The following is a 23,263-nucleotide window of genomic DNA, read 5'->3' as shown; positions in this document are numbered from 1 at the left end:
TCCTCTTTCAGAATGAAAGTAAAGGGATATTTTAAAAACAAATCTATATATTCATGGCCCAAATTTGTTTACTCAAATTAGATTTCAACTCTAAACTAAGTAATATGCTGTTGACTGCACTTTAAAGAGAGGAACACCACTGAAGTTTCTCTTTGGTTGACATCACTGTCTTTTTCTGGATATTTTTTGTCCACGTAAATACACACCTTTTCTTTTCCTACACTGAATGTGTTTCTTCATCTGCAAGAAGAAAAACTCTGAACATAAGCTAGTACAGCACCAGTTTACTGACATGAGACCAATATTGTCTATTGTGCAAGAGCCTGTCATGTCTGTGCATCAGAGTTGTGTGTGTGGTTTTTGTTGTTGTTTTTTGCAGAGCTTTCTGTGTATTTATTCTTTTTCTCTTTCTGTCTTTCTTTACAAAAAAAATCTTTGACTTGATATTAGAGGACATATAAATGTAACTCTCTCCCTTAGTTGGATTTCAGTTTTGATGGTGACCTTTTCATACCCTTTTTAAGAGGGTTAATTACCCACATTCACAGCACATATTAGAGAAGATGTAGTGATTGTTTTCTGAAGGGGAAAATAGATGAAGGTTATCCAGAAAGTGTGTTGGCAGATTTCTGCTAGATTGTGTTTGCTAGGTTTGCTAGTACAGACTGAGAGACTTCTATACTTCACTGTAAACACAGGACTTTTTTATAACAAATGGAAAATGGGGTATTTTCTCTACTTGAGGTTAGCTAGTTGCAAATAATTTGCTGAGTATGGTTTTTTAAATGTAGACAAGGATAGAAAATAATGGTCTGTCAGAAAAAAATGCTTTTTATGAATTAGTTCATGATTTCAGATGCAGTCTTCTGATGAGTTGTAACATTTTATCATTTTTTTCATTAGATTTATTTTTTAAGTAGATGTCTACTTGTTTTGAAGATGTGATTTGGTTTAAAGGCAGCAAACAACATACTTTGTTGCCAGCTTAATATAGCAAAGGCATTTTGCCAGTTTAGTAAATGGTGCACAGTTATTATCAGACAGGAAGGCAGAACAAGGAACCTTCCATTCTCTGTGTAGCTACAGCCAAAGTAAAGTTATTAAAACACATTTTTTATTTTTAAAAGAATTATTCCTATGTTATATAGATATGTGTTGAATTTTTCACTTCATTTGCTAATTGCTTGATAATTGTAAATTATCCGTCAGCAAGCAGTGACCTGGCACAGTGATTGGCTGCTGGCCCTATCTGTCTTCTCATGGCATTAATATAATTGGTTGAGTAACATTACAGTTATGATTACTAATGCTCTTCAGGGAAAAAGTGAGAGGGTAATTATGACATTGAATTTTTATTGAACGGACATCACCACCTAGGCACAATCTTGTTTTGGACAGCCTCCAAAGCTTCATGTGTTTGGTTTGTGAACCTCTAATGGTCTGAATCCAGTACTTTACATATTGCTCATATATTACCACCTTTCTACAAAGGATTAAAATGCAGGAATGCAGGTTTGTAAATTGAATTGCCAACTTACCAGCTGAGTGGTAAGTTGTCTTTGGCTCAGGATACCACAGTTTGATTCCTGGCTGGAATTTTACTCCAGTGACATGAATATTAAATAAGAGAAGGCCAGTAATGCTTGTTTAAAATTAGTTGCATAGCATGTGTATGCTTTTTAAATATTACTTTATAAGATCAGCAGTTTCAGAGAGCAGTTATTCAGTGTTTTAAATGGCAGCTTTTTATGGTATCTCAAATCGGGCACCCAGAAAATGATGTCCTAAGAATTATACAGCACTCCTGAAAACTTGATGGGATGAGATATACAACCTTAAACATATGAATTATACTGATTCAAATCTTGTCAATTTGCAGCTTTGGGCAGGTCTAATTTGAGAGTGGACAGTACTATACTTTGGAGATAGGGAAGGGAGAAATTGCTTCCTTGGGAAATCAGCTTTATTTTGCGTTTTTAAATGTTAGAATAAATCCTGGATAGAATTCAAGAAAAGTGGATAAAGAAATGTGGTAGAAGCTGTTTTTTTCTCTGGCATACTATCTGTATACAAATGTCATTTAGGAGTCTCCATTCCGTGAAATGAGAGGAGTAGAATTCTCCAAAACTCTAAACACTTCTGAGTTTTGAAGGAAGAAGTCATTGAAATTGTAATTGACTTCTTTGATAAAGTAACTACTGGGGTTGATGAAGGGAATGCAGTGGATACAGCATATCCAGACTTCAGCAAGGTTTTTGACAAGGTCCCACATGACCTCATAAACAGATTGGGGAAATTTATAGAATACCGTAAGGTGGATGAACAACTGGCTCAATAGCCACAAGCAAACGTAATTATAAACGGATCCATGTCAGAATGCCAGGAGGTTTTGAGTGGAATTCCACAGGGGTGTCTTGGGCCCAGTGTTGTTCAATGTGTTAGTTAACAGTTTGGATGCTGGCATTGAGAGCTTCTTGAGCAAGTTTGCAGACGACATGAGACCAAGAAGGATTTTGAACACAGAGGATGGGAGCACAATTCAGAAGGATATTGACAGAACGGAAAGCTGAGCTGAAGCTAACAGGATGAAGTTCAGTGCTGACAAATGCAAGGTGCTACACGTCAGGAAAAATAAAGATACAAATACAAAATGGATAAGCCCTGGCTAGGTGGCAGCACTGCAGATGGGGATCTGGGAGTCTTGGTAGATCATAGACTCAGTAAAAGTCTGTAGTGTGATGCAGCCGCACAAAAGGTGAATATGCTTTTGGAATGAATCAATAGAAGCATCACAGAATCTCTATACTCAGCACTGGGTAGGCCTCATCTAGAGTATGGTGTTCAATTTTGGGTTCCATATATTAAAAAAAGGATGTGGAAGACTTGAGAGGGTCCAGAGGCAGGTGACAAAAATGTCTTGGAGGGCAAGTCATACAAGGAAATGCTTAAGAAGCTAGGCATAGCTTATGGAAAACAAGCTTGAGAAGAGGAGCTGATAACAGTTTTCGAATACTTGAAGGGCTGCCATAACGAAGAAGAAAAGCACCTTTTCTCTTTATTGCAGAGTGTAGGCTTGAAGTTGCTGCAGAATAGGTTTAGATTGGATATTGGGGAAAAACTTCTTAATTGTGACAACAGTGAGGCAGTGGAATAAACTAGGGAAGTTGTGGACTCTCCTTCACTGGAGGTATTCAGGAAGAAGTCAAACAGCCACTGGATGAGGATGGCCTATGCATGGCTGTGCCTGTGTTGTCCTGTGGGTATTTGCCATGTGTCTGGGCTTTGCTTGTTTAGTGCATTGGGCTGGGAAGGAACTCTTGTCTCCCTGTCCTCCCCACCACCTGTGTCAAAGTTTTTTTTCTCCTAAGTCTTTCTTGGAGGCATTGGTTGGTGGGTGGCCAAGCTTGGGGCTGGGACTGGGGCATGTCAGTGCTCCTGCTGATACTTAAACCTGGAGGTTTCTGGCTAGAGGGTCTTGCCCTTTTGCTCAGGGCAGGTCGTTCACCACATTTGGGGTCAGGAGGGAATTTTACCTCATGGTCAGATTAGTGTGGACTGTGGGGGGGTTTCCCTTTCTCCATTGTAGGGGGGCATAGTTCTTTTCCTGGACTCTCCTGAGTATATGTTAACAACATTTACAACAGCAAAATGTGGGCTGTCATGGTCGCCCTGTTTTATCTGTGGCAGGTTAGGGTATTATGTCTTATTTTGCATCAGGGTTGATTGTCTAGTTTTGCTAAGAGATTAGACAATGGATTTTTAGAGGACGGTTTGGATAGTGATGATCCTGCCTCAGGCAGGGGGTGTTGGGAGTACATGACCTATGGAAGTCCCTTTCCGCCCTACTTCTGTATGAATCCTGAATCAATTTTAGCTACAGGGTCCTGTAGCTTTGGGTTAGAGCTGTCTGCACTGACAGATTTTAGCTTTCAGGTCTGGTGCTGGACATGATAAATGAAGAAATAAAGGAAATAAGGAAAGAATTGAAACAGTCAGTTAACATGAATGGAAATGACTGATCAGGCAAATTCAGGTAAATAAGTTTTCTAATTAAATGAAATTATTTTTACTTTTTAAAAGAAAATAGCATCTTCATCCATGCTGATGAAGATCCAATCCAAAGATGTAACAAAAAAGTATGATAAGGAAAGGAGGCTTTGTTCTCTGTTCAGACAACAGATAGAAAGTAAAAAGACATGCAAGTGCAGTCATCTTAAACTTCAGAGGTCTTAAGCACCATTGTTGAGGGAGGAAGAGGTCTAATAAAATGGCAAAATAAAAAATTCTTTTGCAACTGCTCTGAGCTTCATGTAGTTTTGATATAGGAGAGCAAAAGGAGTGATGTCATTAGCCTTATCTGTGACTTTCAGCGCTTGATGGGAATCCTAAGACAGTGGTTGTTAACCAGGGGCATACATACTCCTAGGGGTACTTAAAAAGGTTGTAGGGAGTACGTGCAGGCTCCTGCTGCTGTGCGCACCCTGGTGGATGCCCGGGGGGCATGTACTCCCTGATCTATGTGCAGGATGGAGGTGGTTGCAGCTGCATTCTGGGCTTTGTGCACCACTACAGCTGCCCCAGGAGTGGTGCGACACCACATGCCTGCTGCCTCCGGGCTGCACTATGCCCCCTGCTCACCTGGCTGTGGGACACACATGACATTGCATCGCTCCTGCAGCAGGTGCAGTGACACGCAAAGCCCAGTGCACAGCAGCAGCTGCCTTCACCCCACAAACGGATCAGGGGGCATGTGCCCCCCAGGCCTATGCTGGGGGCCATGCAGAGGACGGAGCCCTCCTCCTCACACCCATTGACGAGCTGCCTGGGCTCCAGTTGTCCCACAACCCAACCCTACCTGGCCAGGGCCTCATTCACCCCAGCCTCTGCCCCGTCTGTGCCCCACTCCCTCCCTCACTGCAGGGGCCTTGATTTGCCCACCCCTCCTCCCCCCCGGCCCTTTCTCCTCCCCTGCAGTCTTATCTGCTGGGAGGGTGGATGGGGTGTGTGTGTACACATGTGCACACACAATCAGCCCCCCCAATAATTGTAATATAAAGGGGTACATGAGCTGAAACTGAGACTGAAGGAGTGCGCTTGTTAAAAAAGGTTGAAAATCCCTGTCCTAAGACATTACTGTGTGTCTATTGAGAATGTATTCTATGATGTTTTAAAGGATGCTGTAGAAGGAAATTAAAGGAAACTTGGAAGAGGTATTACATCTAGATTGATGACATTACTGTCCCAATTTCAGAGGAAATGTGGTTTGAGTTACTTAACCAGGGAGGAAAAACCTTGAAATACACAAAGGATAGAATTCCAAACACAACGCATGGAAGCTTTGGTGTTACTTGCTAACTTGGTTGATCCTGTATTGAAAGGCTGTGTCCCAGGTGGCATCCAGAACTTAAATGGAAGTTAAAATATTAATAAACATAGCATGAAAATAAATTTCTTCCTCCCCCAGCCCTTAACCATTAAAGATTCTGGTTTCTAACCCACAGCTGTGTTTCTAAAGGAGGTCATCACAAATTGTTGCATTAAAATTCTGCTAGGAAACTGGCGGTAAAATCACAGAAGACTGCTCATTTGGACTGAGGCTTTAGTCCATTTTTAGGGAACTTGTCCAGTAAGTTCAGTATGAATCTAATACATTTAGATTGGTTTGGTCAAATCATTGTAATAGAATAGAAAGTGGATAATCAAATTAGGCTGCTTACAGATTTAAAAAAACAGCACTTTACTTTAAACTCTGCATACCTCTGCGCCAAGCCCAGCACATGGTCAGAGGTGCCATTGAGTTAATTGGACCTGGCTTACCCAACATCTGTATAGGTTGGGTGTTACAGTGGGGCTTTTTGACACTTTTAGCTAATAGCTGATTGAATGAAGCTCCACTGAAGTGCCCAATCTATACAGATGCTGTGGAGCTGGGTTGAATGAATGTGCTGATGCTTCTGGTAAAGCATATTTCTTTTTTTTTAATATATATTTAGCCATATTGGCTGTTTGAGTTGGTTATGCTACTTATCCAAGAATCTACAAAGGTCATGATTGAGAGATATGGGCCAGGAATCCTCGTTCAGTAAAATTGCCCTGTCCCTGCATTCTCTTTTGAATCATTGAATGAAGGGTGGTAAGCATATTTTGCATGGTTTCTGTAGTTTTAATGGCAGACCTTGATGTAGTTGTAGGTACTAGTCTAGAATCCAGTCAAGTAGGCACAACTCATGTTTATATCCATTAATACTGCCCTTAGGAATTAAAACACTTTTACTGCTTTGGTAAGTTTTTTTCTGTATAAGAAGCTATGATATAGAAGTTTAAAATATTGCTAGATTTTCATTTCATGGTGGGGGAATTACAAAATAAGTCATTTTCTCTTATGTAGCTCTCAGTATAACTTTTTAGTGACACTTCTTTGAGGTTATCTTTTTATAAATACACAAATAGTGAATTGGCATCAAAGGATTAAACAGATGTAAAAACTGTAACACATGAAATGCTGTCTACCTGCATTCCACAATTTAGAACATATTGAGGAACATGTTTTTAAATACCTCCTATATTTAAATGACTTAAATAATAGTTTTGGATTAAAATATGTTAATAGAAACTGGCTACAGAATATGCACACTGCTGTCTATTTCAAAATTTCTCCATGGACCTAGTTTTCTACTGTCTTGAACTTTTATTAGTTATTTACTGCTGGAAAGTGGGTATAAAAAACTACTGAATAAAGGGGGTCTGTTTTATTTTTAAAAGTATACTTTGCCGAGTTGTAAAACAGGACTTAAGGTGAAAGGAAAAAAAAGTGGTTCTCAGCCCTTATAGATTCCAGGCACCCTTTGGAAAATGCCAGCCATTAGTTTTTTTCTTTTTTCACTACAGAAAAATAATCGAGTAGTTCTTTTCTTGCAGACCTTGGACCACAGCAGGCCAGAATATTTGGACATTATGGGTTCCTATTTGAAATGTGTGGGTTTATAGTGTAAATTGTGTAGGTGCTTACAGACTAGACAGTGCTTACATTTTGCATCATCCTTAAAAGGATTGAATGTTATGGCATCACAAGGTGGCACAGTACCCTGGTTAAGAATTATAGACACTATAGACAATCAGGACCATTCTTTTTCAAAACTCTTTCAACTGGCTCTCTTATCTCAGGAACTTCATTTATCTTGTTTCTTCTCAAGCATCTTTTTGTCTAGAATTAGCATTTTGTTTATTTCATTCATTCTCTTTATTCTTGTTGTAAGAATCTTTTCCTTTGCTACTGGTACCATGTGAGAGAGACTTCTGTATCTTTTTACCTACTAGTTTTTCCATGGGATTATACATATATCGTGGAAAACTTTTTCTCCCTATGTCTAGGCCTCCTAAAGAGGAATGTGGTCAGATTAAAAAATCCTGGGTTAAAAAAACTCCACAGATGAGTAACAAATGCAGCATCCTTTTTTCCCTAGCTATGCTGTATTCCTGAATCCATTTGATCTCACTGATGCCTCGTGTGTTCCAAGTGGTTTGGATGCAGGATAACTTTTACTGTATTCACAGGAGAGAGATTTTGGGCCGTGGCAGTTAGTTTTAGCCGTTATAATTGTTTTTGCACTTTACAAATAAAGGGGCATGAAGACTTCTGAAACCTGTGCCAAGATCCTGTCTTTCTTTACCCATGCTGCTTTGGAGGGAGGAGGAAGGGAAAGCTCAATGATGTAGATATGTAAATTTTAATAGAGCAGTTAGATAGACTTGAAATTACAAGCATTTTAGAATGGCTTGAAAATACCATGTTCCTGTTTTTGTTTACTTGGTAAAACCTGAGTTCAGAGATCCAGGATGTACAAGTGAGTTGTCACAAGCTAAGCAGGGTTGAAGATTTACAATATGTCAGCTGCTCAGTGGTCTCCAGTGTGTATGCTATTACCCTGTGATAAGTAAGAACTAATCCACAGAAGTTAACCCTTCAGTGAACTGATGTGCAGTAAATCTCTGTCCACCTTTACCTTGCGGTAATATGTTTGAGACAGTGCTCCAGATTTCTCTTTAGAGAAGGTGTTGTGATATAAAGCATGTAGCCTCCTGTTCTGGTCTGATTGTTTATGGGACAGTACTTGGTACCTGTAGTAAATTAAAAACAGTACCTGTAGTAAATTGTAGCAACTCCAGCAGAAAAGGAATGGTTATCCAAAACTTGAATTTAAAATCCATTTATATGCAAGTTTTTAATTCAGTTTATTCCGTTAATGGTCTGTGGTCTTAAGTAACTGGCTTTATTTACTTAAATTCATTGCACTTCATTATTTAAATTATATGGAAGTAATGTCTTTAGATCAAATAATGTTTTCTATAACCTCAGTTTCATGATTCTCTGTTTCTGGTTCCAGTGATGCACAGTAGTAAGGCCCTTATTTTGTGAGCCAGAGAACTATAAAATGTTGGGGAGCTCATCCTTCCTTAGGCAGGACTTATGAGAGAAATTATATTGTAATTTCAAAATGTGATGCCAGTTTCGTATTTTATATAAAACCTTGTTTTTTACGTATTTCCTAGAATTATAGAGAGAAGGTAAGAAGGTAAAATTAAGTGGCCTGATATTCAGAGGTGCTTAGCACCCACACACTTCAGGAGCACTTGTTGAAGATGAGACCAAATATGTTTATAGAAAATATTTTCCTTGTAGTATGGCTAATAAAATAGGAGATAATTGGAAAGGAATTTTGACACCTTTTCATAATTTTCTTTTCTTCTATTTTGTTTTTCTTTTCTTTGTAATTGGTACTGATAATCAGGGGCCAGGGTTTTTCATTTGCCATGGAAAAACTTTGATTTCCTCCTTTTAAAGGAGAAAAATGTGGTTTCTCTCCTTTAAAGAAGGAAAAATGGCAGAAACTGTGGGTTTCCCCTTGCAAGAGGCTGCTTGGGGCTGGGAGAGGTGGGGTGCAAGGGTCGCCTCATGCATGTGTGCATGCGTCACCAATACAGCCAGGCAGCAATAAGTCTATTGGGGGGAGGGGCATAGGTGACATGGGGGGGCAGATTGAGGTCACCATGATGATGGAGGGAGTGGAGCAGGTTTGGGGGCTGGGCCTGTGGGACTGAGCCAGGGAGCAGGACAGAGCCACAGATGGTTTGTCTGGGGGTAGTGCTAGCTGCTGAAGTTAATTAGCACACTCCAGGAGACTCAATTTTAAGTCTGCATTGATGCGTTCTCATTAGCATGCACTGGAGCAGGCATAAATGGGCTGTTATTCTATTTGGATTCAGCCCAAATTGGGGACAGTAATTCGATTTGTTGATTCAGATCACTGTTCCTGATTTGATTTGAATTTGAAGATTTGATGATGATTCGGAGTATCAGTGATTTGGACAGAGCCACAGCTTTAAAAGTTTTTTCTACATACCTTGAGGTAGCAGGCACAGCTTGTGATTGCTGCGATTCTGGGGCAGATGGAGCATCCCACAGGAGTACAGGGGTCCTACACATGCTCGGTAGTGGACCAGAAGCACTTCTGGTCCTCTGCCAGGGAGTGCGCAGGGGGGGCTCCTGGCTCGGCAATCAGCCGCAGGTTCCCCCTCCAAACTCAGGAGGCAGCAGTCACCAAGCTGGGGAGGGTGTGGGGGAGCCCCCCTGCACGCTTCCCAGCAGACCCGGAAGTGGACCAGACATGCTTCTGGTCCACTTCCAGGTCTGCTGCCAAGCATGCTGGGGGACCCCCCATGTGCTCTTGTGGGACATTCCATGCACCCCAGCATTGCAGGTACTCATAAGCCCCTACTACCTAGAGGTATCTAGAAAAAACTTTTAAAGCTGTGTCTATGTCCAAATCTTTCCGAATCTCTCTGAACTGATTCAGAGGGATTAAAGGGTCCTCTAATTCAATTTGGATTCATAGATTCGGCCACTGAATCTCTGCTGAATCAAATCAGGGACCGAAGCATCACGCAGCCCTATCAGGCATGTGTGCCCAAAATCTCACAAGAAGGCCAGTTACTGCTAATTAACTTTTCTTTGTGCTTAGCTTTACAAGTACTACAGGAAAATATTGAAATATGTTTTAAAAATAATAATTAAAATGAAAATAACAACATAAACATGTCTATTCAGATTTTTTCTTTCCTTTTTCTTTTTTTAATGCACGAATATCTGTTTGACCATATTTATTTTGCAGTTTTCTAGGAAACAGAGTTGTGGCTGTGATGGTACCTTACTTCTCAAATATTACTTTTCATATGTGAGGTGCCTATAGTACTTTATACTGAAATTGGATTTCTTTAGCTTAAAAAAAAGTGGGAAGGGGACAGACTACAATAATTCTTAGAAGATGGTAGAGAATTTTAGCAAAGCCTGAGTTTATATACATATGAGAGAATTCAGTGGTCCCTTTGATTCTGTGGTGTGCCTGTTTAATCTGTTGATCGTTGGATAATTGCTGTTTAGGATGTATTAAAAAATTCTTATGTACTTGATGGACTGGAACAACATCTTACTGTGTAAATAAGATTGCGTTGTGATGCATAGTAAATAGGAAATAGTTGCATGGATCTGTACAATAGACACGCTTACTAGGCATTTAAAGCTTTAATATATCTTCACTCCTAATTTTGGTTCTGATCCTGTAATTGACACTGTGCAGGGACCCCTGATCCCCTCCTTGAGCCTGCTTACACTGAGTCTATTGGAAGCCTGGGAGCCCTAGCTTTTCTTTGAAATGTCCAAAGACTGTAAAATTAGAATGGGGAGTAAACCCTTGACATTCTCAATAGTGCAGAAATGCACCTTTGGTGTCTATACCTTTTAAAACCAAGATTCAAATATCTGGGGACAGATCTTATTTGTTTGTTTATTTTGTGTGAGTGCATGCACTTTTTGGGGGTTGATTAGGAGAAGCTTGCCTTCTGGTTTGAGATCTCATATGACAGGTTTCAACTTGAAGTAACTTTTAAAGGTATAGGAAAGTTATAAAACCTCTGGGAATGTACAGTAAGGGTTTATTATACTGGAAACTGCAAGTCAACCAGAACTATAGCAGTACCAATATGATTACCTCATTTAGAAAGGAGTTTTCAGTGCTCATATTGGGTAATGTCCCAGATTGGAAATGTCGAATTTACGCCAAGGAAATCAATTGGCTGTTGGCTCAGCAGGTAGAATTTTAAAGCTATCAAATACTAACATATTTTCTGCTGGGTGGCTGGTGGTATGTGTATGCTGCTTTCTGAAATCTTAATTCCAGAAGATTGAAGTGTGCCAAGGAGGTGATGTTAGGGATAATGACTTGCTTCAACCTAGTAATTTGAAACTAATGGATATACACAAGGAAAACAAGTCAAGTGCTACACACATAGCTTTCACTTGTGTTTGTGTGTGTGTGTTGCCTTCACACTACAATAAAATTATGGATTACAATTGTTCCTGTTCTGAAATTGCTTGTTGTTGATATATTGGTGGGAGTGTAGATGGGAGAAGGTGTGGAGCTAGGAAGAAAATCTGAATTCTGATTTAGCTATTTTGGAAGGCTGGTGTCTGTAATCTTAAATGACCTGGAAAGGGCGAAATATTGGGATTTGCATCCTCTTTTTATAAAGCCTAGATATTTGTTACCCCCCAAAAAGGTGGAAATTTTTTGCCAGAAGTTTGGAAATATTTGGAATGTTAAACCTGGTATTTCATGTTTTCGTTGGAGGACTTGGTGGAGTTCTTGATAATTGATTATAACTTTTCTCAGCTTTTATGTAAAAGGAGGGTGGTTGACTTGTTAAAAAGATTACTTTTCCCCCCAACTTTTCTAGTATACTTAATATCCATTGACATCAGTTAGAATAAAAATATCTCCTTCTAGTAAGGTTTCATTTGAATTATGTTTCTGTCATCCTACCAATCCAGCATAATCTACCTAGGGAAAACATGGTATATGAAATAACAAGCTGGGGGAAAAAAAATCCTATTAGTATGGGGGCAGACCTTGAAGGCTTCCTTTTTATGCATCATAAATAAAGGAAGAAAAAGACCAGAGCCCCATTTTGTTTCTCTTTTCAGGTTATCTTTTAAAAGAAGATCTTTCAGTGTTCATGTGTTAATGATTTAAAAAGTCAGAGTTGTCTTTTGTCTTGTAAAAGAGATGGTATTTTATATTTAGAGAAACATTAAAAACCGTTATGCAGACTGTTGGAAAATATTTAGTCTGTTCCTTTCTCTCGGGTGCTAAGCCTCATTGACTAAATTGAAAAAAAAAGGCTCTTACTTTAGCTCATGGCAGGATAAGCCTTTATGTTGTATTGTCTCCTTTAGAATTATCCCTTCCATTGAATGTTATTCACTCTATGGAGGGAGGTGAGCATAGATTACAGATAATCACAGAATCAAATTTGACATAAATTGGGGTCTTTATGGTAGCTTAGCTCTTCATTTTAACACACTGGTCATCTGACATTTGTTTATTGAAGAAAATCCCTGAAGAAGCAGAAGTGTATTGTTATGGTAAATAGAAACATTTTGGAGGGTTCTATGATTTCTTTAAAACTGTAGAAAAAGCTGTAACCTAAGCAGAAAGTTGCTGTGGTGTCAAGGAAAGCAGAACCCCTTCAGTTGGGTAGCAGAATGCTATCTTGGAAGTGAGATATAAGGCCAGATTCTGTCTTACTACTTACTACTTCACAGATGTTGGTTAAATTCTAATTTTGTATTGATCACCAAGTGAACGGCACTTGACATTTTGTGCAGAAAATGAATAATAAATAAGTTTTGCAAAATAAGCGTAGCTGATTATAAATTGGTTATTGTTCTTTAATTTGAAAATCTTGATAGACATAATCCAGTTTGTGCTGATGGACCTGACTGAGACTGGTGCTCATGGAAGTGATGTCAGAAAGAGGGAAGAATTCCTACAGATGCCTATGTTGGTCATTTGCTGCAGGTGCTCTTTTAGGTGGTGTCAAGGCATAACTTTCTCTTGGCTCAAGGATGTTGTTGCTGTCATTTGAAGTAGTGTTTAGCTAGTAAACTTAGTTTTTGATTATTGTCAGGGACAGAGGGCAGTTTTCTGTCTTCTGAGTAAAGCAGGAAAATAATTTAGTTATGAACAGCTCATTTTACTTGGCGACTTGAGGCATTTACATTCAAAATGAAATAAGTGTCCTGTTTTACGAGAAGCGTGCCATGGTGTGCTGTTTAACAGCTGCAAGTTAATGGCTGTACAAGAGGGTTTTAAAGTTTTAGGTAAAGAATAATTTGCAGTTACATGTTCATATTAGACATGTAGCAGCTCTCTGATTGATTGTATTTATCAGAGAATTTTTTTGTGGTCAAAATATTGTAACTATATCCACAGCCAACATATATACGTTTAATGCTGTGCTTACTGTTATGTCCCCAATGGGCATTCTGACATTTTTACATATAGCTGATAAGATTTTATCAGCAGATCATATCAATTGTCCATAAACTGAACTAATCTGGTAGATGCAAGGGAGTTGGCAGTATTTAACTTTTAAAATGATAGGAGTGTATTTCCCACGGCTAAAAGTTGAACTTCAGATAAGAAGTGAAATCCTAGCTTTCAAAACAATGAGAGTTTTGCCATTGACTTCCATGGAGTCAGGATTTCACCCAAAGCAAAGCCCCTGGTTCTAATCCCATCCTGGTGGAGTTCAACTGAGTTGCACTTAATTGCTGCTGATCAGACTCAGCCCCATGAGGTTTAATATGGAGAATTCCAGAGCAGAATATGTCCAGTGCTTTATTCTGGCAACAGAAGAGATCAGCTGAAGCCTGTAGTGCAAACATTATTGTGTTTGATTGCCTTATGCTGCCTGTTGTAAAAAGTAAGCACAAGTACTTTCCAAATTTCAGTAGTTTTGTCTTTTTTATTATTTTTATTTTATAAAATAAAAATACTTAAAACTTGTAGCTGTTGGGTAAAATCTTTAAAAGTCCCTAGGTGACTCAGGAGACACTTTCATTTCTCAAAGTGACTTAAATATACAGGAGCCCAAATATCACTGGAACTTAAATACTAGTGACTTGGAAAGTCTTGGATTCTTATACATTTTTACCTAATACCTCTACATTAAACAGAATGATTTATTTTCTAGACCAAGCATAGTGCCCTAAATGTAGCTGATGTTGCTAATTCAACATAAGTTTTAAAACTACAGCCTTATACTTTATTTGGTTCACCTTTTTGTGGCCTAGGAGGGTATACTATACAGTACCTATAAATGTTTAGTTAAGCAAACCATAATTTTAGATTTTTATTATTTTTTTACATGTTTAGGATGATAGACAAGAGTGAATGATATATTGCTTATGAGTTAACTTATAGTATCAAGTCCTTTATACAGTACAGTATTTTGACTGTCTTACATTTCTCTTGGTAAGTTAGAATGATGTAGCCGTGATAATCTAGAAATTATGCAAGAAGCAAGGCTTTTTGTGGGTTGCGATATCTTTTATTGGACTCACTGCATGGCTGGAATAAAGTTAGGCAAGCTTTCTAGTGCAAGACACGGGGTGTAGCTACACATGCGCTTTACCTCAAATTTGACTAATTAGCTTGGTAGCAAAGTGTCATAGTCTACATGTGCACTGGTGTTAGGATGAAGTAAACTAATTAACTCTGTCATAGGATAGTACTGTCAAGGACAGCACTATGGCAGAGTAAATAACTGATCAAACACTCATGTAGACTTGGGCTGTGAGTAGAAATTGTGCCTGGTCAGCCCAGGAAGCATGGGGCCAGACCTCTTCATGCGGCCTAGTCGCACAACTCCACATGTTCAGCACTCTTGTGCCCCAGCCAGTCCCAGTGCCACCACTTGGAGGCCAGAGCTGAGCTCCCCCCCTCCCCCCCCAGTCTGTTGCCAGCCTGGGCCTGCTCTGCCTCAGTTCAAAGTCCTGCTGTAACACATGCATGTGAAGATGCTGTACACAGGAACAGTTAACTCTGGTGCAAACTGCTCCAGAGTGTATTGCCAACTGCATGTGTAGATGCGCCCAGTGTAAAGAAGAATTCTTGTGATTCAAATGTCTTGCATTTGAAAGCTTGTCTAATTGTATTCCAGCAATGCAGTTGGTCCAATAAGAGATATCACCCCAAAAAATCACTTAGATTTTTCTTTTAACTTAATTGGCATTCATTTAAAGAGTAATTTGACCTTTTTGAATTGAAAACTACTTTATGCAGATATGGCAAATACTTTAGGAAAGTAGACAGTCTTTTCCAACTGTATTTAATATAGCCAGTGTTTAAATTGCATAAATTCATGGAAGATCAAATTTGAGTAATATGCTTGTGAATATTTTTACTGGATTTACCCCAAGAGCTGTGAAATGTGTGTATTTTCAGGCACACAGGAAGATCCCAATGTAAAAAAAAAAATGTGATGTTTACCTTTATATTTTCTTTTTAAGAGGAAATTAAAATAAGGTGCAGATGGCATAAAGGGAAAAAGCCCTGTGTTAAAAGCTATAAGCACTGATGATGTATAAGCAGTTGTTCTGTTGGCCTGAATGTTACCACTTTTTTCCTGGAGCTTCATTTTCACTTGATGCTTACATGTTTTGTTTTAAATTAAAGCAGAAATTTTACATTCATGCATTAATGATTCTAGGCATTTGACCTATGAATCCTCTGAAACGTTAAAAATGAGTGGTAGGAAGATAAATTTAAGGTCTTGCTTCTGTATGTTCCTTTTTTTTCTGTTTTTACTTAGCAGTTTTACATATGTTGCACTGCTTTTTAAAGGGCAAGGTTCATAAGAGGTGCTAATCAACTATTTAAGAAGTGTGTGTGCACATGAAAATGAATTAAAATGTTTACTTTAACATGTGCTTGAGAAAAAGAAAATGATCTCTGGCTTTGATATTTATGTCAAAGGGCAATCTGAACCTCTTGTTACTCTGTTCTACAGAACAGAGAGAGCTTTCCGCTTCCTGCTTCTAAAAACTTAATATAAACCTGTATTTTGAGAAAACGTCAATGAAAATAAACACGGTTTAGGCAGCCAGTCCAGGAATCTATTGTTTTAATTACAGAAGTAATATATTTAATTATAAAAGTAAGGTATGGATGGCTTTTTATTTATGTATTTGTGTGCGCGCGGGGGGTGGGTGTGGATGTCTTTAGAGTTCTTGCTTCCCCAGCGACAACTACCGCTGCTCCTAGCTTTCCCAACAAGCAGCACGGTAAAATTGTTGGGATTTTTGACAGTGTCACTGTAACAGGGTGCTAAAGCACCAGTGGAAACTAACCAGTGTATATTTAGTCCATTCCTTTTTATCTACTGCTTGGCCAAACTGTGACTAAAAAGAGGCAGAAGTACTCAATGTCCCTTCCTGTTCAGGAAGCACTTAGTACAGTGGTGCTCAATCTTTTGTCCCCATGGACCAAGTGAGTGGTGTGGGGCCAATCTATAGGCTTGATCAGTCCCCACACCCCAGGATCAGGCCCTGTGCTGCCCACCCCTGGCACTGTGCCATCTTTGCACAGACCCACACACCTGTCTTGGGTCCCACATTGTCTAGGCCAAGCCCCATGTTCCTGGATTGGGCCCATTCTATCACTGCCCAGATTGGCTCTGTGATGCCCCTGCCTGGCTCTGTGCACCTGGATCAGGCCTGTGCCAATCCCACCCAGATTGAGTTTATGCTGTCCCTACCTGGCCTTACACTCCTGGACTGGGCCCATGCTTTTCCTGCCCAGACTGTGTACCAGGCTTCCCTGTCCTGGCCCTGTGCACCCTGGTTGGTTCTTGTGCCACCCTCATCTGACCTCACTTGCTGAGATCAGGTCTCATTTTGTCTTGTGTGACCAGATTGGCCCCAAACCACGCTGTGTGCCTGATCTAGCATGCCAGTGGGGTTCCCCACCGGTCTGGATACTTAACAGCAGGAGAGCAGCAATTAACACTGCCACCTCTCCCCTGCTGCCAATCTTTCAGACACAGGGGGAGCTCCGCAGGTCAGATGACTTGGCCGCATATGCTGGGAATTGAGCACTCCTGGCTTAGTGGGTTTATGCTTAGTTTGTGATTGAAAAAAAAGTCTTTGAAAAAGCTTGTGGTGTTTTTTTTTTTTTTTATGAAAGCTTAAAATCTTCAGGGAACAATGGCATTGGTCTCATTTGTCCAGAAAAATTATATCCTACCTGCTGCCAAACAGTTGGTGAATGGCATTTTCAGACCTTGAGCTTAAAGTTATAAGAAATCTCATGTGTTCTTCCCAAAGTGGAGATTGTAAGATTACAGTCTTTGGAGCAAATGGTATAGAGTAGGCTTAGAAAATGCTAACAGTTTTGGCCTCTGTTCTTGGAGTTTTCTATATAATGTTATTTTCCATGTGCGAGAGTGATTTGCTTTCTGATATTACTTCACTGCAGGCTTAAAATAACATGTCTGGTCTTTTATTTGTTTAGTTAGTTATTTTTTAAATTGTATCTGTTGGACCTGCCCTTCATCCCTCTAATTTCATGTTTTCTATTATTTGTTTTTCCACGTATGTTAAATACTTGCTCATCTTTATGAATTGTCTTTTGATCCGATTGTCAAAAAGTTAAACTTTCAAAGTATTATGACTGCTCTGTCCTAGGGTTTGCATTTGATTGCCTCAGGGATTGCATTTGATTGCAACTACTCTATATTTTTTTATCAAACTAGAAAAAACAAGAAAATCCTTACATCCAGAAAATAAAATCAAGGAATGTCAAAATATGTAGGTTACATTTGGTGTTATTCCTAGTGAGGAAAATACATTTGTGGCTTTTTAAGCAGATATGGTCCACTATCAAGTAGACATGTTCCAACTTACAATAATAGGCAGAGATATGCAAGTTCTGGATTATCATTATACTACCATTTAAAGCCCTTAACTCTGGGTGGACAGTTATTTTGGGCGGAGGGCCGCTTACTGAGTTTTGGCAAGCCATCAAGGGCTGCATGACAGGCAACCAGGGGCAGATAAATATTAATTTTCTAAATTTTTTAGGGGCCCCATGGGCCAGATGGAATGGCCTGGCAGGCTGCATCTGGCCCCGGAGCTGCATTTTGCCCACCCTTGCCTTAACTTTTATAAACAGTTGCTGATGGACAGGAAAGAACACTTCAGCACTCACTAATCCTTTACTAGTTGAACGCTATAAAATACAGCTTACATTTTTATTAGGGCTAACGAACAATTTAAAAAAGTAATTGCAATTAATTGCGAGATTAAAAAAGTCGCAATTAATCACAATTGTCATTACACGGTTAAACAGTAGTCAGCATCCCCCACCCAACAGCTTGGACCTTGTGCACCCTGCAGCTCCTCCCTGCCACTGCTAGCAGGACACAGCCCCGACCCCGGCCTGCCCTGTGCCCACTCTAAACTTGCCCCAGCCTTAGTGGATCAGCTGGAAGCCGTGCCAACAGCTCTGATTCCAGTCCGCTTTGTGCCTGCTCCAAACTCACCTGCCCATGCTGAGCAGCAGCAGCCAGGCAGAAGCTGTGGCTCATCACCAAGGAAAAGCGGTCCCTCCCCTTCACCACTGCTGGGTCTTTGGTGCAACCACCTGGAGCCTGTGCCAGGGCTGCCTTGTGACTCCTCTGCACTGCCACTGCTGCCCAACTAGGCGGGCCAGAGGCGGCGGTGACAGTAGTGAAGAGGATCCACAGGGCAGCCTGGGTGCAGGCTCTGGGCAGCAAGAAGGACCTGGCAGTGGTGAGGAAGAGGGGGTGCGTTTCCTTCATGCCATGTAGCAGCTTCTGCCTGGTAGCTGACACTGCTCAGCGTGGGCGGGTGATTCTGGAGCTGGCGTGGGACAGGCTGGGATCAGGGCTCTGTGCACGTGTTCCGGCTGGTCTGCTCTGCTGGTCAAAACGATGTGTGCGATTAAAAAAAAAAAAAAAAAAAGTGTTAGTTTGTTTCTTCATTAATCGCCCAAGTTAACTGCGATTAACTGACAACCCTAATTTTTATTGGGTACTTTTTTCTCACCTTTAAAAATTGTAGCATTATTTCAGAATATATGACATTTTCAGTCCTGTTCTTGAAAGGAGGGAAGTAAAATCTTAAAAGGAAGGGGCTTTTAAATACATACAAAGGACTGTGGACCTTTAGAAAGAAGCATCAGCACTGATTATATAAGAAACGATTATTCACTTCCTGCATGTCAATAAAAATGCAGGAGAGCACCTTTTTTGACACAGGGTTTGCTGAAACATCGCTGCTGTCTTTTCTGTAATACTCCTGTGAATGTTTTTGCACAAAGTAGTATCTGTCAGAGCTTGAAATACTCTTGCACAGTTCCCTTTGAACAGGTAGCATAGGACAAGTTCTAGCACATAGTTACTTGACATGGGGCCACCTACCACAGGGAAAGAATGCCTTGCTTAGATATATCTAAGTTGATGTGCTAAGAATTTTTCCAGTCATTTTACAGTTTACATACTGGGCTGTAAATAATTACTGAGCTTCCATTTTGAATCATTGCTTTTTTTCCTTAGAAGAAAGGGGGAAAGTAGCAGTGGGAAATCTTGAGGATGCTAGAACAATTTGTGATTAGCCTCAAGATATTTTTACGATGAATCCTACATAAATCTGCACATTTTTATTACTGCACTGCCTTTGATTTTGGAGTATGGTTTTTGCTCTTCCTGTGTGTTCAGCAGTATTTCTTATCCTGTAATGAATATGGCTTGCAACATGCAAGATTGCTGATTTTTTTTTTTTTAAATAAATGTGCTAACGGCTCACCAGCTAAAAAATTCACATGCGAATTGTTGTTTTCTTTATAGCAATCCCCCCCCTAAAATTTAAATTATTAGTACTATACAGTTAGATTATGTGTTACCTTTGAACAGCAAATTTTTGAAGCGATCTTATTTGTTCCCTCTTGTGTTAATCAAGAACTCTCATGGTTACTGCCTTCATTCCACAGAACAGTTTTGCAAAATGGGCAGGGAAGTTTGCCACTCCAGGCAAAATATCTGCTTATTAACTCTCATTTCAGTGGTGAGGATATGTTTGGTGTTGCAAGATTGCAAACTAGACTTCACCTGGAGCCTTATTTTTGTTTATGAATATCACTGTTGGTGGCTAGCTCTTGTTGAGCCTAGACAAAGTTGACCATGGTTGTTCCACACACCATTTTTAGCTTTGTGGCCATTCTGTACAAGTGGATTTATGGGAGCTTTCTTTTGTCAGGAATGTTTCATTCATTGATGTTACTGATGACAATACTTTTTTGCACCTACCACTTCCTAAGTTCTTCAATGAAAGGTCCTGGTAATTTAACAGCTGGCTTGTTATCAACAACTGTGCTATCAAAGGGGTACATATCTCCCTTCTACCTCTGACAGTTCTTGGCAAGTATTTATAAGGGAAAAATTACCTAGGTAGATCTCATAAGACGCTAATAATTAGTCTTCCTAAGGTAGTTGTTGGTAGCATATAATTGCCTGTTGACCCTGGTTTAACGGCCTCATGAGCACTTAGCTCCTACACCTTTAAACATCTACTGTACCGCTAGTCTCAGAGTAAGTGATTTCTTAATTGAACTCTGCTGAATATTGAGACAGTGATTTTTTTCAGTAGTGAAAAAAGTACTGAATGTTCTTATGGAGAAGTTTGTAAGGCAGGAGGACTAGGTAAAAATATTGGACTGAACCCATTTTTTTTGATTGAGGACGTTGCTGGAATGCTGTACTCTGACCAGAGAAGACTCAAAAATGGCTTGCCTTGGTTTAAGGAAATCTCCACAAGGAAAATAATTATCATTTCATTGAGCACCACAGTGATATTTTCACATTGTTCTAAATATGAAAGTACACAAACTTAGCTTACTGGAATAGGCACTAAGGAGCTATTTGGGGATAATCTTTTAGCCAGAATAATGAACTGAAATATTAGTTAAGTTTTCTTAATGACTGTTAATATAGGAAGTCCTACAGAAGTTGAAACTCATGTGATCATTCCAGATCTTGATAATTTTCAGGGGGCACAGTAGGATTAATTAATTTAGTATTAATAAAGGAAAAAATATGGTTCACTTGCTTTTATAGAAAGATCTGCTGTGGTAGAGTTTGGTGTCCTCTTTGTGACTAAAAGGTTGGAGCATTAAAGAACGCCAGAGATCCTTTCTTTGCTTGGAGCAAAGGAAACTATGAGGTAGAACATTCTGGAAATGAACCCATAGCTAGATAAGTGATATAAGGTAGAATGGATTTTGGTTTTGTGGAAGATGGATTGTAGTCTATAGGGAAAGCAGTCTTGCATCTCCTTCAAAGGAGAACCATTTTTCTCGGGGGAAGACAGTCTAAATGAGCATTCCATTTAGAAATAAATCAAGATCCAGACAACAAAAGTAATCAAGACACCAGGGTATAGGATGAGAAGAAATTTTTAATTGCTGACATACTAATGATAGGATCCTGGGTAAGTAAAGGAGAGACTTGGAGTTTCTTATCTGGGCATAAATTAAATGTAGTCAGTACTGTAGAAACCTAATCAGAAGATTTCCATGGTTAGAATGTTAAAAGGACTGAGTGGACAAAAGGGAGGCAGCAGTCTTATTGAAAAATGCATTACTTTTTTTTTTGTCAGTGACGACTCGTAACCAGCTGATTATGATCAGTGTCCTTATAGATAGAGAACAAGATGGGGTGCTGATTGGTGTTTGCTATGGTCCATAGAATTGTATTAGAAAGCAGGAGGATCAACACCTTAAGCAACTATAATGTGGAGGGAAAAACAAGACTTATTGACATCCTGGACTTCAGTCTGAGTGATATTCTGGAGGTTTCATTCTGCCAGTACTGAAACATCCTCTACATTTTGGGGAACCATGGATGACAGTTTCTTGATTTCACAAACTGTTGCATTTAATATTTAGACAACTTATTAATGGCTGAAGAGGTATTGATCACTGATCCAAAATTAATAGATACAGGTGATCACAACTTCGGTTAAATTTGTTCTGTAGATAAAATCCAGTCCAAACCAGTAATTATATATGTCCTTAGGGTTTAATATAGATTGCCCTATGCAGCAAAATACAATTTAGAACAAACCTATTTTAGTGGCTCCAAGGCTAAGTACAGACAGTCAAAAAGCCAAAGGATAAATTGATTCAGTCTTTGCAGGTTAGTCTAAGCTGCAAAGATTGAACCAATAAGCAAATGATAGACATTCATTTTTGATTCAGGAAATGCAGTCATATGCAATCAGGAAATGCAGTCACATGCCTGCAGTGGCTCAAGCTGGCATGAGCTGTGTGTTCCGAGGTCTCTGGGATTTGCAGTCCACAGTTATGGCAGCAGGTCTCTGCAGGGTTGCTCATCACTTCCTGGTTCGAGGTGCCTCTAGGATTTGTAATCCACAGTCACAGCCAGCGCTAAGTAAGCAGGGCAAGGCAACTCTTTACTCAGCAGAAGGGGAGTTTAACTCCCCTCCCTGGCCCCAGACCCCAGCCGGGTTTGCCAGGGAGCCAGCCGGTGAGCCAGTCCTCACTGTTCCAGATAGGGAGCGGAGGGGCTGGGTCAGCCTTGCTCTCTGGAGCAGACAGCACATCCCAGCCCAGGGCTAAAAAGCATGCTGGGATGTTGGGGGACTCTGATTTAACTTAAACCAGGAAGGGGTCTGGGACAAGTTTCATAAACCGGTTTGGCCTGAATCAGTTACATCTGATCGTTACATTCAACCAGGTTTATCTTAAACCAGTTTCAACCATTTTGAAACAGGTTTATGTGCACTGAACTGCTGTTCTATTACAGATGTAAACCAGTTTCTGATCGCTTGAATTGGTTTATGTGTAACTTGTGTCCCTGGCCCAAAAGCCTGTTGTTGTCCAATATGCTTTGCGGCTGTGCTTTAGGCCCCTAAATCTGGTCTTCCAAGCATGCATGGAAACATCCCAGTTTGAACAGTCTCAACTCCTGCCTAGGCACTGTTGCAGGCTAGAATGGAGATGGTGTGGTTTCTGCTGCCAGAACTAATTATGCATTTGATATGACATAACCATTAAATGAAAAACTGAAACAACCCTGGAGTAAGGACTAGAATTCAAGGTATCTTTCACAGGGAGTGTGCTTTTTGCTGGGCTTAGTAAATCATTCTCCTTGATTGCGTTGTCTGATGCTGTAATAGGTGGCACAGCTTCAACAGGAGGAATAGGAAATGTGAACCCTGGTTTGATCTTTAGTCTTGTGTCTAGAGTATTCTCTTGGAGGGGGAAATGGGGTTTGAGGAAATTAGAACCCAGGTTTCTGATTTGGACAAATACTTTGCAAATGA

At 39.9% G+C, this 23,263-nt stretch overlaps 1 protein-coding gene across 1 annotated transcript in view; it reads left to right on the top strand.

Annotated features, from left to right (window-relative positions):
- The window catches only part of ARID1B (AT-rich interaction domain 1B), a 447,671-nt gene that overhangs the window by 44,324 nt on the left and 380,084 nt on the right, over positions 1–23,263 (top strand). The gene's annotated exons all lie outside the window — the stretch shown is intronic.

The sequence above is a fragment of the Crocodylus porosus genome, unplaced genomic scaffold (assembly GCF_001723895.1).
Source record: "Crocodylus porosus isolate Cpor-Errol unplaced genomic scaffold, CroPor_comp1, whole genome shotgun sequence".
NCBI classification, from domain to species: Eukaryota; Metazoa; Chordata; order Crocodylia; family Crocodylidae; genus Crocodylus; species Crocodylus porosus.
The sequence above is the reverse complement of the archived record's forward strand: the minus strand, read 5'-3'. Positions and strand labels throughout refer to the sequence as shown.